This window comes from Schistocerca piceifrons, chromosome 6, assembly GCF_021461385.2.
Source record: "Schistocerca piceifrons isolate TAMUIC-IGC-003096 chromosome 6, iqSchPice1.1, whole genome shotgun sequence".
In the NCBI taxonomy this organism is placed as follows: domain Eukaryota; kingdom Metazoa; phylum Arthropoda; class Insecta; order Orthoptera; family Acrididae; genus Schistocerca; species Schistocerca piceifrons.
In genome coordinates this window covers 411,354,519-411,377,990 of record NC_060143.1, presented here as the reverse complement: position 1 = coordinate 411,377,990, position 23,472 = coordinate 411,354,519, and the positions used below count along the sequence as shown (strand labels likewise).

The 23,472-nt window shown below is 42.6% G+C and overlaps 1 non-coding gene across 1 annotated transcript; it reads left to right on the top strand.

The window, feature by feature from the left end:
* Positions 1–718: 718 nt before the first annotated feature.
* Positions 719–793, top strand: Trnal-caa. The gene has a single exon. It is a non-coding gene; the product is annotated as a tRNA-Leu (tRNA).
* Positions 794–23,472: the final 22,679 nt, after the last annotated feature.

The window sequence follows — 23,472 nt, the reverse complement described above, 5'->3', positions numbered from 1 at the left end:
TAAAGGACAACAGTGGTACTGAAATTGCATGATGCTTGTACACAGAAGAGTTACAGAAGAGCTCAGAACCAGATGTGTATCTCTTAGAGGGGATCATATGGCACCGAGGGAATAGAGCGTTAGTTAAACAGCTTCGTTTTCCCACATCATGAAACAGCTGAGCCGCCGACCTGACGATCTGCAGACCACGACCACCTCAGTAGCATAACATATGTGACAAGAGATTCATTAAAGAAGGAGGCGATATTCTTGACAAACTATCAGATGAATTACACATTCCTGGATACATCTATAGTGGACCTGGAACAAAACTGCAAAAACGATTGGCACATGGTGATAAGGGGATAAATCTACTCGACGAAGTATATATGGACCACGACACTGCTTACGCAGCAAACAGATCGTCACACCGCCGCTCAAATTTTAGGTGATAAAGCTAAGGCAATACATGTGAGAAAGGATATTGGTATAGGTCAACGTACTGCAACATTTGCAGTGAAAAAACTATGCATGGTAAAGTTAATGGGACATCGTACATGAAATTCGTTGATATTTAACATTTTATGTTTTCTACTTCGTAATGTACTTTGGACTTTCCTGAAAATTTTGGTGTATAATACACTAAAATCAGATAATTGTGAGACCTTCAAATAATATTTTGAAAGGTAGGAGACGAGGTACTGGTAGAAGTAAAGCTGTGAGGACGGGGCGTGAGTCGTGCTTGGGTAGCTCAGTTGGTAGAGCACTTGCCCGCAAAAGGCAAAGGTCCCGAGTTCGAGTCTCGGTCCGGCACACAGTTTTAATCTGCCAGGAAAGTTTAATATTTTGAATGTTGATGTGTGACTGTCAAATTTCGCAGCTGTGCATATACTGCCACAGTTAAGCAGTCATATCCTGGGAACTACAGTCTAGAAGGCCTTGAATTGCTTTGTTTTTGCTTACTGCTACGCATCAGAAGTTGGCATTACGAATGAACAAGTCATTCCTTTGTTTCTTAAACTAGTTTTCGTTGAAAGTAGTGTGATTGTCAGCTATTTTTGTAGTAAGCTAATTTCTATTGTTCTTTATACGTAAATAAAATGACTAAGCATAAAAGTAACTTCAAGAAACGCAAATTTGCGAGTGAAAGATATGTGAGACCTGCATTTTCTTCTGAAGTACTTGAAAACATGTGTGCTAGTAGTGAAGGAAACCACGATAATGTTTCTGACATGACCACACCCCATAGTACATCGAAAAGGAAAGTAACTTTAGAAACCTGTGACAGTGGCAATCATACTCTTCCTTTGGCAGTAATGGAGGAAATCAAACCTATTTACAGAGATTTGGCAAATCCTGAGCTACTAAAGAAGTATTTACATGGGAAGACCCAGAATGTGAATGAGTCCTTCAGTAATGTTGTGTGGTGCTGTGTGACTAAAAATGTATTTGTTGGCATGATGACTCTAAAGTTAGCAGTGTCTGACGCTGTAATAACTTTTAATGGTGGGAAATACGACAGACTTAAGGTTATGGAGACGTTAGGGATAAGATTTGGACATACCATAGCTAAAGGACTGCGAGAACTGGATGAGCGTCGAGTATGTGAATCAGAGTTACCTGCTCAGCAAATGACAAAAGAAGCAAGAAAGAAAAGGAGTAGGCAAGCACTGGGCTGTTGTGACGCTGAAAAAGACACAGACTATGGGCCAGGGCAATTCTAGAGCATAAAAGACGCAGAAATGTAAGTCTATAATTGGCGGGTTTGCTTCAAAAACCCAGGCAAGTCACAAAACACACATTCTGAGAAAACTGAAAAACACAGTTTGACATCTAAAGAAGGTGTTTATTTTTGAGAAATTATAGAAGACAATATTACTGACTTATAGCCCTGTATTTTATGTGCAATACATAAAATTTTGAAATTAAAAATATACACATAAATAAATCAAAATTGCAATTATAAATATTTGGACTTACCTGGTTTTTGCACCAAAGACTTTAAAATCTGAAATACTGCATGCAAAATAGAATATACATAACATGAAAACAAAATAACAACAAATAAGGAATCAGAATTTACTTTTTATTAATTAACAGACATTTTACAATATCTTTTGTGAGAAAAATTATACATTGTTTTTCATGCCTTATAATGTAAAGTATTCTGTCCAATGTAAATTTTTTAAGGATATTATCATTAACTAAATATAAAATCTACAGTCTCAGAACATTTTGTTGACCTGCTTGATTTACAGTTAAAGTACTTCATGGTCATTTTAAAATATTCTTATTCTGTTTCATGTGGGTGTGTTCACCATTATCATTTCCTGCAGAGGTAACAGTTTTCCATAGAAACCTATATCTGCAGTAGGAATGTACTTTCTAACCAATTTCAAGACATCACCATATTTGTGCCTTTTAAGAGGTAAAGGACCACCATACAGTGATTCCTCTGGGAAGGTAATGTCACCTTTTATTGCCTTCTTTAGTGGTGCAAACTCTGACATAACAATCATGTGCTGATTCTGGCTGGCTTTAAATATGTATTTGTGAACATAACTGTACTGCAATATTTTATACTGTGAAATTTTGAAACGCTCATCGTGTTTTGTTTTCATATTTGTTTTAAAGAACTGTTTAGAGTGGTCTTTGTAACTTTTGAACATGTTTTGTTTCATCGGAACAACAGTAAAGAATTTAGATGTTTTTCTAACAAGTGAATGCCACTCTTTAGGAAGGTGCAACCTAGTTACAACCCTTTTTCTCTTTTCAGTGTTCCCAAATTCCCTATCACAAGACAAAAATGAGTGTCCTCGCTCTGGAAAGTAATGTGTAATTTTCTGAAATTTGTTAGTATATGATGCAAGGCTGAAGAGATACTGTAGAAGTGCCTTGTTTTTGTTTTGGGCAGCACAGTTACCTGAAAATAATACAATTTCAGTTGTATCAGCGGGAATGACATGTTTAAGGTATCAATCTAAGCAGGAAATAACTTCATCAGTACCCTTTTTGCCATGTCATTCTGTGTACATGAACATGTGAGGCTTTCCACTGCTGCAACAGTGTATATTAAAGTTGTACATCCACAGTTGTCTCAGATAAAATAATCTGTTGAAGGAAGTACTGGAAGTGGCAAATTTTGCTCGTAATCAAATGCTAAACATGCAACAGCTCTATTTTCCCTAGCCCTTTTAGTCTCTTCCCTAAGTCGTTCATAGAATACTTCACTCTTTCGAAAATGTACTTCCTTCTCGAGTTCAAGCTCTCTTTTCTGTTCCAAAGCATCAGTACAATCTTCTATTAATTTCTTTAAAGAATCACACTTCTCACAAGTGTCACTTTTTGGGTGTCCAAATGAAATATTGAAATTAGCTTTAAAAAAACCAAAATAATAGTCATATGTTACCCTGCAGTTTTGTACTTTTTCACCTGGTTTTAAGGCCTTAAAACATCTGCCTCATGATGTTCTAAATATAAATCAGTCAATTCTGGAGATAAAAATACTTTCTTGATATTACCTGCTCTACTGTAGTGCGATGTTTTCGCAGGAATCTGTTTTATGTGATTTATAACATTTTCTAAGTCATTATCACTCACTCTGTTAGGCCTGTTTCCATGTTTTCCTCTACGATCTGTGGGTGGACCAATATTTTTGGATGCAAATGAAGCTAAACGTTCAACCCATGCCTTCTTTATCCCATAAAGGATGCAGAAAGCTTTTTTGCATAGTACATGTTGTTAAGTTTTAAGCTGAACCTGGAAAGACATAAAATATTATTTCAAAAACTTTCATGAATACATTCGGTCTCCTCATTTTAAAAATGCGTATTATTTTGGGCTAATAATACTTCACTACATGTTATTACACAAATACGTACCTTGTAAACGTATGTGAAGTTACGAACTTGTGAATCTTCACCTTTTCTAGGCATCCGCCGGTCAATTGCTTTGGTGTAATACACTCCTGGAAATGGAAAAAAGAACACATTGACACCGGTGTGTCAGACCCACCATACTTGCTCCGGACACTGCGAGAGGGCTGTACAAGCAATGATCACACGCACGGCACAGTGGACACACCAGGAACCGCGGTGTTGGCCGTCGAATGGCGCTAGCTGCGCAGCATTTGTGCACCGCCGCCGTCAGTGTCAGCCACTTTGCCGTGGCATACGGAGCTCCATCGCAGTCTTTAACACTGGTAGCATGCCGCGACAGCGTGGACGTGAACCGTATGTGCAGTTGACGGACTTTGAGCGAGGGCGTATAGTGGGCATGCGGGAGGCCGGGTGGACGTACCGCCGAATTGCTCAACACGTGGGGCGTGAGGTCTCCACAGTACATCGATGATGTCGCCAGTGGTCGGCGGAAGGTGCACGTGCCCGTCGACCTGGGACCGGACCGCAGCGACGCACGGATGCACGCCAAGACCGTAGGATCCTACGAGTTGCCGTAGGGGACCGCACCGCCACTTCCCAGCAAATTAGGGACACTGTTGCTCCTGGGGTATCGGCGAGGACCATTCGCAACCGTCTCCATGAAGCTGGGCTACGGTCCCACACACCGTTAGGCCGTCTTCCGCTCACGCCCCAACATCGTGCAGCCCGCCTCCAGTGGTGTCGCGACAGGCGTGAATGGAGGGACGAATGGAGACGTGTCGTCTTCAGCGAAGAGAGTCGCTTCTGCCTTGGTGCCAATGATGGTCGTATGCGTGTTTGGCGCCGTGCAGGTGAGCGCCACAATCAGGACTGCATACGACCGAGGCACACAGGGCCAACACCCGGCATCATGGTGTGGGGAGCGATCTCCTACACTGGCCGTACACCACTGGTGATCGTCGAGGGGACACTGAATAGTGCACGGTACATCCAAACCGTCATCGAACCCATCGTTCTACCATTCCTAGACCGGCAAGGGAACTTGCTGTTCCAACAGGACAATGCACGTCCGCATGTATCCCGTGCCACCCAACGTGCTCTAGAAGGTGTAAGTCAACTACCCTGGCCAGCAAGATCTCCGGATCTGTCCCCCATTGAGCATGTTTGGGACTGGATGAAGCGTCGTCTCACGCGGTCTGCATGTCCAGCACGAACGCTGGTCCAACTGAGGTGGCAGGTGGAAATGGCATGGCAAGCCGTTCCACAGGACTACATCCAACATCTCTACGGTCGTCTCCATGGGAGAATAGCAGCCTGCATTGCTGCGAAAGGTGGATATACACTGTACTAGTGCCGACATTGTGCATGCTCTGTTGCCTGTGTCTATGTGCCTGTGGTTCTGCCAGTGTGATCATGTGATGTATCTGACCCCAGGAATGTGTCAATAAAGTTTCCCCTTTCTGGGACAATGAATTCACGGTGTTCTTATTTCAATTTCCAGGAGTGTAGATGCACACAAAAACGCATCCTGTGCTTCTTTTGTCGAAAGTGAGTTAAACTTTGTCAGTATTTCCTGTTTTTCCTTTGTATCAAGTACATCTAAACATTTTCTTTTGCAGTTGCATGCAGCCCCGGTTCACGAGCTGGAATAACCTTGCCACTACATGTGACATACGACTCACCACGTAGCCTTTTCAGTTTGTCTCCGTTTCTTTTCCATTTACTATAATCATCTTTTATTTTCCTTGTTACATGTTCATATTCACTATCACTGCGTGAATCATCGGAAGACATGTCTTAAACACAATATACACTACAGATAAACAAAGAGAAACGCACGACCTGAACAACTTCAACTTCACATGCAGCCACATAAACAACACAACAGCCTGCCATGCTAGTGCTGCCACCTACTGGTGCAAGAACCAGGTAAGTCCGGGACTAATCTGTTTCTTCCACCAAACGCAACAATGCATATCTCATTCAGATCAGTCCGCAAAATATTGGTTCTTGCACCAAAAGATGCACGTTCTGATGTTATATCTCATGCCGATAACATTTCATTTTTGACCAGAAATGGACTTAACTAGTTTTTGCAGCAAACCTGTCAACTGGTAATAAAAAAGTTTTAAACCTCAATATCTCTGAACGACATTTTTTGCAATAAATGGCCCGTTTTCTAAAAAAGTGCTGATGTTAAAGACATGAAATTTTCACAGTAGCTAAGTTTGAGATTCAACACATATGGAACTAGAGTAATTAAAATGTCCTGAGTTGTTTTGTTTTTATGTTCATTTATTCATAAAATTCTGTCAAAAAATTGACTGTGTGAAAAAAAAGAGATAACTGCCCCACAATACAATTTTAGTAATAATTCTAGTTCAGTCTATCTAGAAAGGTGCATTCAATAATTATGCAAAATTGTAAGTTGCTGTCTTTAAAAGTTTCCAAGATAATGGGTCACAAAATTCGATAATTTAACATTGGTAGCTTAGGACATACAATGTCCCCTTCAGTTGGGCTTGGGTCTGAAGAAGTTCAGCCAAGTTATGAGCGCTGCACGTAGGGCGCTGAGGAAGAAGATGAAAACCAAAAGGTGCAGTAAGAACTGTATTCTGACAGCGTTGTATGCAGCTAATAGCGCCCTGAAGCAGAAAGGCGTGAGGAAAAGAAGATCGATTAAACCACACATGGTGCTACCAGAACCCAAGACGTCACGTGGAATTATTCCCTTCCTCATTCCTGTCGTAGCTGGTCTCTCGGTGGTGGGTTCACTTGCCAGGGATGTTACGGCTATTGTCAGGACGGTCAAGAATGCACAAAACTCTCAGGAGCAAGTGCAGTTGGTACGAAAACATAACCGCATGATGGAGGCAGCAGCCATCAGCAGAGGGCTATACTGGAAGCCACTCAAAAAAGGAGTAGGTCTCCTCATAAACAAAAAAAAGGCCCCATTGCAGTCCTGTGAGACAGAGCGCTTACAAATAAAGATCTGCTATAGTTTGTTAAGAAGAAATTCAACATTCCGAGATTCAGAGGTATGTTTATGCGGAATACATTACCGAAGACTTTGTGGAAATCAGGATAACGTGGAACTGTGAATCTAAATGTAGCATATGTTAAAAAAGAAATACAAATAACGTCTATTATTTCGACTCATTCGGCGACCTCCAACCTCCAGAAGAATTATGAAGACACTTCACAGGCAGAAGACATGTGTTCTACAATTTTCCTGTGTGGTCATCTACGCATCACGTTCCTCCTGACGTTTATGAATGATATAAAACGACGGGCGTTAAGCATCCATTCACCAACTGATGTTTGGATGTAATGACGTACAGTCTGACTGTAAAAGGTTGATCGTCTGTACTACGTGCGAATTACTTCCGACCAATTGATTTAAGCATTGCAAAATGGAGTATCGTGCTGACTGGACTGGAGACATACAACACCATCCAAAATATCACCGAGGCTAACAATAAAGTGCATCTGTAAATCAATGTTAAAAACCAAATTGTGTAAATTAAACCTGGGGCATACGATATTCACGGTATAAACGAAGTTTTAAAACTGTCTGGAAAAGGGAATGAGGTCCGTGCAAACATCAGTACACTTAAATCTTAAATAAGGGTGGTGAATGCATCGATTGACTTTGAGCAGGAAGGTTCAATAGGCCCACAAAGGGGCAGGTTTTAAAGGTAGAGCCTACTAAATTTTACAAGTCTGATCAGGCAGTAGACATTCTCCCTCTCAGTACAATCCGTGCTGAGTGTAACATTGCAACCAACTCCTATCTCAACGACAGATTGATTCATTCAACTTCCGGATTCTTCCCGTCAGCTGGAACAGGGTATAAGATTGTTGGGATTCCTACCGACGCTATACACCTTCCAGTGATAGTTCAGACATTGGACTACCTGGAGCTGAATATTGTGGATCAGAATAAAATGGCCGAGCGGTTCTAGGCGCTTTAAGCTGGAACCGCGCGACCGCTACGGTCGCAGGTTCGAATCCTGCCTCGGGCATGGATGAGTGTGATGCCCTTTAAGTTAGTTAGGTTTAAGTACTTCTACGTTCTAGGGGACTGATGATCTCAGATGTTAAGTCCCATAGTGCTCCGAGCCATTTGAACCATTTGCACCAGAATAAAGAACTTGTTTTTTGGGATGGGGAAATCATTGTACGACTACATCTAAGACAGGATGGGTGCACACAGCGCACAGTACAGCACTTCGCAGCAGAACTGCAAGGTGATGACATGTACGAACTACGATTTTCTTTTAATCATTAGGCTTGGAACCTCGAAATGAGCCCGTCGCTCAATATATCTCAGCCTGTGGTATATGATGAGCGAATCATACGCCAGGAATTTCATCCATCATCAAGACGCTTTACCTCTTCAATGCAAGAGTTTCACATATTTGGATGGATCATTTAAGGAAAACGATGGTAGTCATACAGTGGAATCAAAGCTTACACGTAATGTTTTGGCACCCTTGTTCCCGGAAATACGCTATGAGCATAATGAGGTATAAATTGATCATACACGTAATGTTGGCATAACGTCAACGCTTAAAACATATGTCTCGTATCATCCTCAGATTTGAATGGTTTAGAAAATTCAGGATGGTTCACAGATGAGCCTGTGGACAGAGCAGCAAAGAGTACCGCCGATTTACTGCATGCATACCTGTGAAAATGCTTGTGGAGTACTTCGCAGACATGCAATGAATTATTATGAATGCTAAACAGGAACATATTCTGATTCAGAGTGCAACGAATAGCAAACTCACACATTCAAGGAGCTCAAGAGGAGAATCAGATCATCATTAGTAAAAATATTTAGAAAATGCCACACAGCACTGTAGCAGACGAGAATCGTCTGAAATTTTTAAAATTCTGAATACCGGTACATATCTGCCATTAACTTTTCGTTCATTAGATGTTTTTGGGTATCCAGTGCTACCGACAGTAAGCAGACAAATATGAGCTATTAAAACCTCCGTGGAGATGGAAACGCGGTGATTCATCAACTTGCATTTCAGAGCAATATAAGGGGGAGTTTAGCAAGTGATTCCACCATATTTGACCACTGTAATGTAACTAAGGCCAGAGTCTACTTGAATTCAGAATTTTTTTCTGTATGACAGTTTAGTGCTACAGTGGGACCACAATGTGTACAGTCTAGCATTTGCTGCTGCCTCGCTCCTTTTCACCCTCCGCTGATGGAGTTCCCCTCCACGGCGGGGTACGACTCCAAATGTACCGAATAACAACGATCAACAGGAGCAACATTAGCTCCCGCCTGAAAATTCAACTGCTATGATCGGCATCGGATGTCGACATCGCACTACTACGGGAAGTCCACTTTACCACACTGCCGGACGTCGCGGGATATAACACTCATTCTTCTCCTGGTGACCATATGGGACGTACCTTAGCCATCTACGCCCGACAAGGCATTCCGGTGGCTGGTATCACATACCGTCCGTCCGCCAGAGGCACGGCAGTCACCGTTATGGAGACGCGTATTGTCGACATTTACGTTCCGTCAGGGTCCATTCGCAGACGCGACAGAACACACTTCTTTCTTGGACGCTGCGACCATTACTTGCTTGAGGGTGATTTTAATTGTGTCCTGCGCCCTAAGGATCAAATCCCCCACTACAACAAATGTCAAGAAATGCGCGTTGTTGCCAGTGATCCGTTCCTTCGCGACACTTGGGAAGTTCTGCACGTCGACGCACCAGGACATACCTACCAGACGAGTCACTCCGCGAGCAGCCTTGACAGGATTTACATCTCTCGGGAACTCGTATCTGCACTCCAAGGTGCAGAACTTTGGCCCTTGGTCTTTTCGAACCACTGTGTCTGCAACATCCTCCTCCCGCCACAAATGGTCTGGCGCCATCGTGCATCGTGGAAGTTAATCGCCTCCCGACGAGAATGGATACGATTATGATGCCACAAGAGATTTAGAGGATAAATTAAATATCTGAAAACAACTCATACTTCAAACTTCGAATACATTACTTTGGAACATTTAGAACTCTTGAATAAGATGCACGAGCTTAAAATCTGAAGCTTGTTTCCGAATGTATAAGCATGTATGGGCATGTTTTACACTCTTCCAGTGACTGTAGCTGAAGCAGAAAGGTCTGTCAGCACTCTGGGACGTGTTCAATGTTGCCTTATATCAACCATGCATCAACAACATCGCACAGATTTGGGAACCTTTAAAACTGAATATAATTTGGCGAGACAACTAGACTTTGATGCTATGATTCAAACATATCCTGAACGAAAGACTCGCAAAGATCCACTGACAGTGTTACAGGCAAGTAGATGATAATAGGCTCGTGCTTTATATCCGAGTGCGCTGATACATGTTTACTGAAATGTGTGAGGACACAATGGAACGAGAGTGACGGAACACCATAATAGCAGCGTTACTTCCACCAGACCATTCATCAACCTATATGGGGGAAATTGAAACAAAGTTTCTCACGTAGTAAAACTTCAGACGGAAATGATCCGATACATGGATATTGTGGAGTACAAAGTCGCCAGTTGTTTCAGAAGAAGACACATTGTGAAATTGTAGCAAATGATTTCTCAGCTGCAAAAGCAGCATGAATTTTGAAGAGCACTTGGAAATTCAAAAAATTTAACTGCCAGGAATACATAGATCTAATCCATGTGTCTTCACCAAAAGCTGCATCAAATACTTTTTCGTGGTAAAAGTTCTGTCGCAGTACATGAAAACATGACTTCTAGTATGTGATGTGGCTTCTGCTTGGCGTCCTGTGCACTGTGTGATACAATAAAGTTCTGTTTGCTGATTGGCTGTGCCAGACAGTAAAATCCTTGCTTGCAGATTGGTCGAAAAACCCAAATAACCTCTCAGCCAATCAGGGAAATAGGACTGTTGTGTACGTAGACGCCACCCCTTGCAGTCTGCGCTGCTACCTGTTTGTTGTCCTCGCGCTGAGCTGCCAGCAGCCAGTGGCCTTCCCCGTGCCCCGCCCCCCTGCCAGACAGCCCACAGCTGCCCTGGTCACCCGTCGGCATCAGTGGCGCTGGTAGCGGGCTCCTTAGATATCTCGCCGCAGTGTTTAATGGCACATTTCCGTGCTGAGCTTTTCTTAGCAGAAAATGTAATTATAAGTAATGAAATAAATAATTTGAGCCATTGATATAGTCCACGGCTGTATAAATATTGTATGCAGCCGCTGGAAACATTTGAAGGTTTTTGATCGTCATATTATTGGCGAAAAAGGAAGAGTCAGCTTTTGTTTCTTATGTATGTCCAGAGCGGACGTACTTAGGCGCACCGCAATTAATACTATATTATTTCATTATTTTATTATCACATAATTAAGTGTACTTTTAATAGTGTTTTCATTACTATCCTATGTATGTTTCATTTTTTGTCTTTAGTCATTGTAAGACTGTTAGGTGCCTTGGCATGGCAAAAGGTTCCGTACTTTTGAGCACAAAATCGTCCAGCTCGAACCACCGTCGTCTTCGGCTGCTGTCTTTTCATGAAATCCGATATTAAAAAAATCACACAGAGAAGAAAACGGACCTCTAACGAAAATGCCGAAGGTATGTTTAAATTTACTTAAATTGAATTACTTTCATTCATTGTATAGTCTCGATTCAGTTACGAAGAACCCAAAAAAAAAAAAAAATTGGGGACTTCGTGTCTGGATGCATTGTTATATGTACTATACTGTCTTCCTTTTGTTATATGTTTCGTGCCTGCGACAAACGGGACTCGATACCGGAATACATTGAAGTAAGACTAATTATTGGAATGTATGTCGACACCTGAAATTACCCTGCAATCGCGGATACTATTTAGAAAATAGACCATCTACCATTAATATGCCTAAGTCTAGTTCCGAACCAATTTTGGTGTCTGACGTCATGACTAACGACGTGACGGGGGTTCAAATGGCTCTGAGCACTATGGGACTTAACATCTGAGGTCATCAGTCCCCTAGAACTTAGAACTACTTAAACCTAGCTAACCTAAGGACATCACACACATCCGTGCCCGAGGCAGGATTCGAACCTGCGACCGTAGCGGTCGCGCGGTTCCAGACTGAAGCGCCTAGAACCGCTCGGCCACCAGCGGCCGGCGACGTGACGGGGGCGGAACAGTTGCACCATTACTAGTATTGCCAGTATGTTCGATGCTATTATGAAACAGTTGAACGAACAAAACCACATGATGACTGCCAACAAAAATCAGATGACACAATATAAACATGACACTGACGCACCTATCGAACAACAGATAAAGTCTATACACGCCACTTTGAAAACATCTCATGACGAGATAAAAATACGACATGATGAAATCAAACATCAAACGATATTTTGTGTAGCCGTGTTGAGGAGATAAATAACGGATTGACTGGACAAGTGTCCGACCTCACCCCGAAATTTTCAGAGCTTTCATTACAACAAAAAAACACAAAGATGTGACAGATATGCAAGCACAAATGAACAATCTCAGTAAAACATGTGAGTCTGTAGTTACTCAGATTCAATCTAATCCGGCAGTGCATGATGATATAAAATCGCGTATTGCCGATGTCGAAAACAACGTTGACACAACTGACAGACAGTTTTCTGATGAAGTAAGACTACGCACTGAGAACCATTTCTTGTGCATCAATAAAGACTTTCACAGTTGAATACCGCAAACAGACAAATATTTTGACGAGTGCTTACAAGAAAAATTGCCTGTGTTGTCCACGACACTGTCGCGGAATTTATAAATAACGACAAACACGTAATCAGTCAAAACAGCACAATCTGCCGCTGCGCAATCGAAACAGTTTGACAATTACGTATAACCAGAGTGCAATGATGGTAATAGCAACCAAAACACACAGTCTGGCAATGGTTACAAGTACATTTATGGCGCTTACACACTGCACACTAAATACTCACAACAACAGTACGCACCTCGACATGACACACTGCATTGCAGTCGTGATAATTATCAACAACATTTTCCCTGCTATTCGCCAGTTGAACCTTAGAGTAATCATTCTGAAACTAAACATTACTATAGTGCCAAGGAAGAGGAGAGCCTCATAAAACACAGACAATTTCAGCCATTTATACCTGAAAAAAGAACTGTACATCCTGTCATCTTTCTTAAAGCCTTCAGAAATGCATTTCCTCGTGCGCAGAGTGACTTTAAGAGGATATCTTGTGTTGACGCTTACATCCAAGGCGAAGTATCTGTATGGGCGTGAAATGAAGCCGACAGATGCGTCACACACGAACAATTTGAGAGAGCCTTTCTATCTAAATTTTGGTCATAATCTGTACAGGAACGACATCGTAGGCAGACTGCGGATTCTGAACCATTCAATCCTAAGTACGGCAATTTGCGCTGGTATTTCGAGAAATATATAAATATGGGACATTTCCTTGACGAGCCCGTTGCAACGCGCGACATCCTCCGCGCATTGAAGGCAAGACTGCCGTTTAATATAAATAAAAACTTCTGCACATCCCAGACAACGACGCAGAGTATTTTCTCACAGTGCTCGATTCTATTGATATGTTTTACGAGGACCAGCGTTCCGTACGGAAAAAAAATTACTACAATGTTTACACCAGCGCCGTGCAAAGTACGCAGGGTAGCCAACCCAACTTCGGCGCGCTGGCTGCTGCGGACATGCAAGCCAACAACATGGCAAATGTATATACACATCAGAACCAACAAGCTCAACACAGCACAAACAGTAATTACAACACTTCTTATTCTACTGGCGGCAATCCAAATAAGAGACCGCTCAACAACAACTACAACGGTAAAAATAATTTTCAGAAGGGTAAGAAAAATTTTAAGAGAAGCAAAAATAACTATCAGTCACTAGCAACAGAGCTGTGTAACAACTATGCTGCCCAGTGTCAAAACACTGCGGCACCACCGCAGCAAAATAATAATACAGGCCGGTGGAATTGCCGCCGTCGCATATGCAAACTCAGAACTGGAATGCATCTACGAAGCCGTAGGTGAGTCAAACACTGAAAACGCAACGACCGCCACAGTTCGGAGATTGGAATAAACAATACCCAAACGCTAATATTATCGAAGTAACTAGTGATACTCCACCTCCGGTTGTTCCTACACCCACTACAAATGTGACGACATCAAACTAAAAATAGTCACTACTGTGCCCCAGGTCGTGGCTGTGGAAGAATTTGAGGGCGACTTCAATTTAAATTTATTATTTGACACACCCACTTTGCAACGGAACAATGATCATGTACGTGGCACTTGTATACAGCAACCAGTATTACTCATAAGGTATGATTATGACGAAAACTTGTCTGATGAACTATTACAAGAGAACGCACAATATTCATCATCCAATGAAATTATTTTGGCCTCAACTACTGGTGTTGTGGGTGGTATTCCCACTGCTATTATTCTGGACACAGGAGAGGCTGTTAGTGTCTTGTCCTATGATTTTTACAAGAAAATGTGTGAGTTTGAACCCGTACCAGACCAACCTGTCCACAACTGTAAAATTTTAACTGCCGTAGGCAATAAGTCTTCTACGGTTAAGAAACAGGTATTTGTGGCAGTCAAGGTAGGTAATGGAATCGTACAATGTCCATTCCTCGTCGTCCTAAAGCTGGTCACTAATTGCATTTTAGGTTTAGATATATTGTGCGGGAAGGACAGCACTATTGACTTCTCCCAACGTAAATGTATACTTAGAGATAAGGGCAGTGAAATTTCAATTGAGCTGGATACCAGGACTCTGAAGCACGATAAATATGGTACAGGGTACAAGAATAAGTTAATACAGGACACTGATGATGGTCACACACAGACACACGCACCTGATGCAGAGTTTGAGGACTTGAAAACTTTAAATAGTTATTAGAAAAAACAGCTGTCACACATTATGAACGTAATGAACTTCATTATGTGTTGTCCAAGTATATACAAGTATTTAACAAACGACCAGGTATGATCAACACATATGTGCATAAAACAGAAGTTAAGCCTAACCAGATTTTCTTCCACAATATCTATAATGTGTCACTATCCCTACGATCTGCTGTATGGCACGAGTTGAAACAAATGTTAGAGCGGAAAATTATCGAATCACCTTTACTTGTTGTAAAGAAACCCAACGGAAACATCAGAGTCGTTTTGGATGCTCGTGCAATTAATGAGATTATTTTACCTGTTCGCACGAAACATGAGGTTTTAGAGAAGCAACTCCAGAAATTTTTAGATTCTAAGTATTTTTCTACGATAGATCTGACCAATTCGTTCTGGAAAGTCCCAGACACGCCAGATTCTAGAAAGTATACTGCATTTATATTCGGGGGGCGAACCTATTAGTTTTGTGACCTTCCCTTCGGTCTGAACGTCAGTTCGGGCGTGTTTATCACCGCGTTGGATACTGTACTTGGTGATGAATTGGTTCAATCAGTTACTCACTACACTGATGACCTGCTCTTAGCTAGTAAGACTTGGTCTGAACACATTGATACTTCGCAAAAGATTCTACATAAATTCGCACAAGCTGGAGCGACGGCTAATTTCAAAAAGTCGCCATTTGCTTGCAGTGAAATTAAGTATCTTGGACATATTACTAATGCTCAGGGTATACGACATGACCCAAGTAAGTCAGACGCAATCAGTAATTTTCCTAGTCCACGGACTAGAAAGCAGACTTTGTTCTTTCTTTCGACGATTTTTACCACACCGGCTATTAAACAGCAAACATCTATGGAACCTACTCAAAAAGAATCAGATATGAATGTGATATGACCAGTGTCAGAAAGACTTTAATAGTATTAAGCATGCTTTGGTTAACGCAAACAATTTGGATCACCCTGATTTTAATTTAGATTCTTGTCTGACATGTGACGCCTCATCCTATGGCTTAAGCAGTTGTTTGTTTCAAGTTGTAAAGAATGAGGAACAAGAACGTGTGAAAATTATTAGTTTTGCGAGTCGCGCACTTAGTGAATGTGAACGCACATACTCTACCACAGTACTTGAAACACTCTCTATAGTGTGGGCCTTTAAGAAATTCAATTATTATTTGCATGATAAACACACTAAAATTTATACTGACCACCAAGCTCTCACATTTCTGTTAACTTGTAAGCTGGTACATCCCAGATTATCACGTTGGGCTTTATCTTTGGAAAGCTATTCCTTTGAAATTGTAATTATTAAGGGTAAAGACAACATCATTTCCGACGCTTTGTCTCGTCCACCTCACGGCTTGAATTAGTGTAACTCTGACCTGGAGAATGTGAATGGTTACCGAATACTTCTTATGTAGGATAAACTATATCACCATTATTAAACTGACTTATGTAGAAATATATCAACGTTGCAGAAATCTGATCCTCACTGGAATAAGGTAAGAGTTTCACTCAGAAATCAACCTGACCGTATTCTGTCCAACCGATATTTGATACATAAGGGTTTGTTATTTTATCGCCGTCATCCTGAAGCCTCTACTTGGTGTGTTTGTATTCCTAAGGATTCTGAACGCAACCTGATTTGGCACACACATTTTGTTTGGGGTCATTATGGTACCAAGAAGTGCCTAGGAAAGCTTAGACCCTATAGTTACTTTAGCAATATGAGACGTAAGATCCACAGTAGACTCAAAACATGTGCGATCTGTCAAAAATCTAACCGCTGAACTTGTTTACAGAGACTGATTTGCATTCTATTCTACCCAGTAAATCTGTAGAAATTGTAAGTTCTGATATAAGTGGTCCACATCCTACAAGCAGTGGTGGTGTGAAATATATTCTTGCATTTTACGATTTATTCTCCAAGCATTTTAAACTGTACGCTATAAGATCTGCTACTGCCACTGCCATCATTCGTCGTTTCTCATGTGACTGCATTCCTCACGTGGGAAAACCAAAGGCTATTTTATACGACAATGCTGCGTACTAAAATTTTGTGTCGTAAATTTCTCAAAGACAATAGTATTAAGAGTATTTTTATCTCAAGGTATGTTCCGTGAGATAAACAGATTTATGAGGACCTACCTTTCTACCAAACATACCAATTGGCTAACACTGCTAATGAGCTCATGTTCGATCGCAAAGAACACCAAGATTGGACAACGCCGTTACCAAAACTTTCTTTTCAGCAAACTACACACTACAAAAAGTAAGAGAAGTCTGTGCGGCGCTGACTGCGGAAGACAAAATTAGGAACAAAATTCACGAGCGCACTGTCAACAGGAAGCAGGAATTTAAAGCTGGTATGTTAGTGCTTTTGCGTACTCACCTTCAGTCGCCTGCTCTTCAGCGGCACAACGCGAAGTGGCGTCTGTTGTACGACGGTCCTTATGTTATTGTCAGCATTCCACATCCTGGCGCATATCTGCTGCAGCATCCTAAAATAAACAGAATTAATGGACTATATGCTCACCGTAATCTTAGAATATACCATGCTCAACAGTAAACACATCTATGGATCGTGCTTAAGTTACATACAACCATCAAATACACGTACCTCACAGTACTTCTACAGAGAAGCTACGTAGTATAAGAGTTTTTTTCAGCTGTTCTTGTCAGCAGCAGAAGGAGAAAGAAAAGATTCGTCTTCGCCGAATACTTACAGCAGCCACTTAAAATTTTAAAGCAAATTTCATATTAACTTTTATACAGGATTGAAGAACATATATTTTCAGCCTATGAGATTGACTATCTGCAGCATCAGTCTTCGACTACTAACTACTGATTGACATGAATGCTTAATCGTTCTACACCCTTACATTTTCACCTTGAAGCTGATTGGATACGCATCTCACCACTGAACACACACACTTACGAGTAGCTAAGGCCATGCTTACACTGCACACTTACACTCGTGTCGCAAGTATTTTTTGTGATCGATGTTAGTTCATTGTTTTTGTTATTTGCTTATTTATAGTTGTGCGCTCGCTCTTGTTGCTGGTGTGGAATGTCGTGTCTAATCCTCCTCTATTTCAGGTTACGTCATTTGCAAAAGTACAACATAGATCTAAACTTGTAATGATTGTAAATACTGTAAATATTGTAAATTTATGTAAAGCTATATGAAAAATATTTCTATGTGACCAGTCATACTAGTGTGAAGACAAGAGAAATGTGTCTCTATGTTTCCGTAAAGCCAATATATAATATGTTTGTATGTATTTGCACCTATGTAAAAACCTATAAGTAACGTGTTTCTATGTATTTATCTGTATTTAGGTAAAGCTAAATGATATATGTTCAGTTGTGTATGTTATCTGTACTTGATACATACGCCCATATAGGAAAAGTTATGAGACTTACATAACCTGAAACTATTTGTGGACGTTTACTATACGTCGCTGAACTTGTGACTACGAGGAAACTGGTATGCAAAACCGCATAATTGAAAAAGCCTACTCATGATATATTGTATATAGACGTGATGAACTATTTATGTTTGAAATATGTTTACGAACTGTTAATGTAGAATCGTGGTACGAATTGTTTGCGTAAAGCCTTGTCAACCGAAATTTGTTCTATGTCACAGCTATTTGTGTACGAATACTTGTACATCGCCTGACAAACTGAGTACGTGAACAAACTATCACAGCGAAGTGCTCCGACACTTCTGAGTGCATCGCAAATGGACGTTTACTGTGCTGCATCTCTGTATCTCGCCAAGTCTGTATAGCAAGGACTGGTTTCCTACTGCACCTACGGTCGCTTTGTTCCAAAACGATGAAGTCCACTCGACGGGTGGAGGTTGGTTGGTTGGTTGGTTTGGGGAAGGAGACCAGACAGCGTGGTCATCGGTCTCATCGGGTTAGGGAAGGATGGGGAAGGAAGTCGGCCGTGCCCTTTCAGAGGAACCATCCCGGCATTTGCCTGGAGTGATTTAGGGAAATCACGGAAAACCTAAATCAGGATGGCCGGACGCGGGATTGAATCGTCGTCCTCACGGGTGGAGGAATTTTGGACGGGTCCTCAGGGAGCAATATGTTCCCGGAAATGACGGACACTCTTACCTGGTCTAAACGAGGATCGACGGTAGAATCGTGCCGTCCGAGGTCCAGCTTCCATGCCTTCACGAAGTTATGCTGTGGAATGGGAATCCACCAGTCTTCTATCAGGTGATGTACGACCTAGGGAAAAAAACAGTAATATCAGTCTAAATAAACAGTGTAACCAGTGCAAAAATATAAGCTGTGCTACGAGTGATCGCGCATACCCATCTGCATCAAAACTGCGAACTAAGACATTTAACTGTCGTAAACAATGCTCATCTTTATAATGTTATCGTATGTTTTCGGTTCATGGAACGGTGAACGACGACATGTCGTGAAAAGACGGTATATCTGAAACAAAAAAGACATTTCAAGCGCAATACTGTACGAAGGAGACTATCAGCAATAAGAATTGTAATTTCATGTTAATGAGTGTTGTAACGTTGGGATTTTGTACCTGCTTTAAACGTTAATCAACATTTGTAAAATCCATGATGATAAGTCTTGCGACGTCTTGTGGACATGAACACACGGAGTGAGTATAAACTATGTGTCGTGTGATTAACTCGCTTCGCAACGGCCACGCTAGTACTGAACTTTACGAGACTGCGCATGCGCGGTAGGCGCAATACCAACATAAAACTGTTATAGGCACACGCGCCACATTCAGACATTGAAAATCTGTTTTATGTAAATACGAGGGCTGTTCAGGAAGTAGGGAACGTTTTGGCATTAAAGTAACTATGTACAAGAAATACATTTTATTACACACATCTGAAAGAGCGACTGACATACTGTTTTTCCACATAGCCACCAAACACATTAGGCACTTACCATAGTGGTGGACAAGCTTTGAAAGACCGTCGTAAAATTCTGCCGCCTGAGACTTCAGCGAGAGCGTCACGCCCGCCTGGAGTTCCGCGTCGTCATCAAAGCGCTGCGTTGCAAGCCAGTTCTTCATCTTGGGAAACAAGTGGAAGTCGGGGCTGTAGGGCGGATGATGGAAAATTTCCCATTTGAATTAATTAAGGAGTCCTTTACTGCGGTTTGCCGTGTGAGGTCGGGCACTGTCGTGCAAAAACAAAATTTTGGACGCCAGCTTTCCTCGGGGTTTGTTTTGAACTGCTCTTCTAAGGCTGTGCAAAGTTTGGCAGTACTGGGCATAATTTATGGTTGCTCCACGTTCGAAAAAATCAATATGAAACACACCTTGCCTATCCCAAAACACTGTCGCCAACAACTTCATTGCTGACAAGGTTTGCAAACATTTTCTAGGTTGTTTTTTTTTTGGGGGGGGGGGGGCTGTGTGCCCCCATTCTATGGACTGTAATTTTGTCTTGCAATTGACGTGTTTCACCTAAGTCGTGTCACCGGTTACAATTCGATCCAGTAATGAATCACGATGTTTGTGGTAGGCCTCCAGAAATTTCAACGCTGCCCCCATTCACTGTTCCTTATGGTTCTCTGTAAGCATTTTGGGCACCCATCGTGCACAAAATTTGTGGTAGCCTAGCTTTTGAGTGACAAGTCTGTGAAACTTGTGGAAAAGAAAGGGAAAGCTCTTTTATTGTGCAGCGAAGGTTTTCACGAATAGTTTCATCAACTTTAGCGACAAGATCGTCGATCACAATGCTCGGGCGTCCACTCTTCTCTTCATCATGAACGTTGGTTCGGCCATTTTTAAACCGAATGCACCATTTCCGGACGGAACATTCACTCATTACGTTGTTTCCGTATACTTCGCACAGTTCACGATAAATTTCTATATGTTTACCAACAAAAACCGTATTACAGACCGCATCTCACAAATGGCAGGATTTTCGATTGCAGTGCACATTTCAAAACCGAATATCGAAAAAACCAGACGCGCAGAGACGTTCACGCTGTCATGGATGGATGCCGACTGAGCTGCTGAGCACGCACATACCAAAATACACTCCTGGAAATTGAAATAAGAACACCGTGAATTCATTGTCCCAGGAAGGGGAAACTTTATTGACACATTCCTGGGGTCAGATACATCACATGATCACACTGACAGAACCACAGGCACATAGACACAGGCAACAGAGCATGCACAATGTCGGCACTAGTACAGTGTATATCCACCTTTCGCAGCAATGCAGGCTGCTTTCTCCCATGGAGACGATCGTAGAGATGCTGGATGTAGTCCTGTGGAACGGCTTGCCATGCCATTTCCACCTGGCGCCTCAGTTGGACCAGCGTTCGTGCTGGACGTGCAGACCGCGTGAGACGACGCTTCATCCAGTCCCAAACATGCTCAATGGGGGACAGATCCGGAGATCCTGTTGGCCAGGGTAGTTGACTTACACCTTCTAGAGCACGTTGGGTGGCACGGGATACATGCGGACGTGCATTGTCCTGTTGGAACAGCAAGTTCCCTTGCCGGTCTAGGAATGGTAGAACGATGGGTTCGATGACGGTTTGGATGTACCGTGCACTATTCAATGTCCCCTCGACGATCACCAGTGGTGTACGGCCAGTGTAGGAGATCGCTCCCCACACCATGATGCCGGGTGTTGGCCCTGTGTGCCTCGGTCGTATGCAGTCCTGATTGTGGCGCTCACCTGCACGGCGCCAAACACGCATACGACCATCATTGGCACCAAGGCAGAAGCGACTCTCATCGCTGAAGACGACACGTCTCCATTCGTCCCTCCATTCACGCCTGTCGCGACACCACTGGAGGCGAGCTGCACGATGTTGGGGCGTGAGCGGAAGACGGCCTAACGGTGTGCGGGACCGTAGCCCAGCTTCATGGAGACGGTTGCGAATGGTCCTCGCCGATACCCCAGGAGCAACAGTGTCCCTAATTTGCTGGGAAGTGGCGGTGCGGTCCCCTACGGCACTGCGTAGGATCCTACGGTCTTGGCGTGCATCCGTGCGTCGCTGCGGTCCGGTCCCAGGTCGACGGGCACGTGCACCTTCCGCCGACCACTGGCGACAACATCGATGTACTGTGGAGACCTCACGCCCCACGTGTTGAGCAATTCGGCGGTACGTCCACCCGGCCTCCCGCATGTCCACTATACGCCCTCGCTCAAAGTCCGTCAACTGCACATACGGTTCACGTCCACGCTGTCGCGGCATGCTACCAGTGTTAAAGACTGCGATGGAGCTCCGTATGCCACGGCAAACTGGCTGACACTGACGGCGGCGGTGCACAAATGCTGCGCAGCTAGCGCCATTCGACGGCCAACACCGCGGTTCCTGGTGTGTCCGCTGTGCCGTGCGTGTGATCATTGCTTGTACAGCCCTCTCGCAGTTTCCGGAGCAAGTATGGTGGGTCTGACACACCGGTGTCAATGTGTTCTTTTTTCCATTTCCAGGAGTGTATATGCGATCGGCGCGCGCCTGGCGGCGTCAGACGGAAACGTTTCCTGCTTTCTGAATAGCCCTCGCATTATGTTATGACATATATATTACATATGTTATGTATGTGTATCTGTAAACTTATACATACAATGTGCTTTAGAGTGAGTTGCTCGCCTGCAGGTGTGTCCTTTTTTTCGCCTCGCAACTCAGGGGGCAATTTAAGGGACATTTGCATGCTGAGCTTTTCTTAGAAGAAAACGTAATTATAAGTAACGAAATAAATAATTTGAGCCATTGATATAGTCCACGGCTGTATAAATATTGTATGCAGCCGCTGGAAACATTCGAAGATTTTTGATCGTCATATTATCGGCGAAAGAGGAAAAGTCACCTTTTGTTTTCTAGGTCTCGTACTTACGCACACCACCATTAATACTAATTATTTCATTATTTTATTCACGAGTTGCAACCAAACGGCACTCGTAATCACATAATGTAGGTGTACTTTTAGTTATGATTTCATTACTAGCCTATGTATGTTTTATTTTGTGTCTTTAGAAATTGTAAGATTGTTAGGTGACTTAGCATGGCAAAAGGTTCCGTACTTCTGAGCAAAAAGTCGTCCAGCTCGAACCACTTTCGTCTTCGGGTGCTGTATTTTCACGAAGTTCGATATTAGAAAAATCACACAGAGGAGAAAACGTTGTACATGAGCCGACCTTTAACGAAAATGCCATGCACAAGCGCCGAGAGTTTGTATAAACTTACTTAAATTGAATTACTTTAATTCACTGTACAGTCTCCATCCAGTTACGAAGAACCCAAAAAAATTAATAAAAAGTGGGAAAAATCCTGCAGCCTTAGCTCCACCTGGTACGCGGGGCCGAATTTCAATTGTACTGTAAAATAAAGGCACACTTATGGTAAGACCGCATTGAGCGGAAATCCACAGTGGCACAGTAGCTTAACGTGGTTTCGGGGTAACGTATTTGATTAGTAATCACCAACGTCATCGGCCCCGTGATTTCGGGGCAGCTTCTTTGATTAGTAAACACAAACGCCATCGGCCACGGATTCGAATCACGACACTGTTTAAATCTTAAGTAAAAATCATCAACAATGGCGGCCCTCATTCAGCCGATGGCCTTGTTAAAGAGGGCGGAGGAGTAGACAGACGTTCAGGACACTATCTAGCCCTGGAGTGGAAGCTTTCCCCTAAATGCGAAGAATCACCATTGATA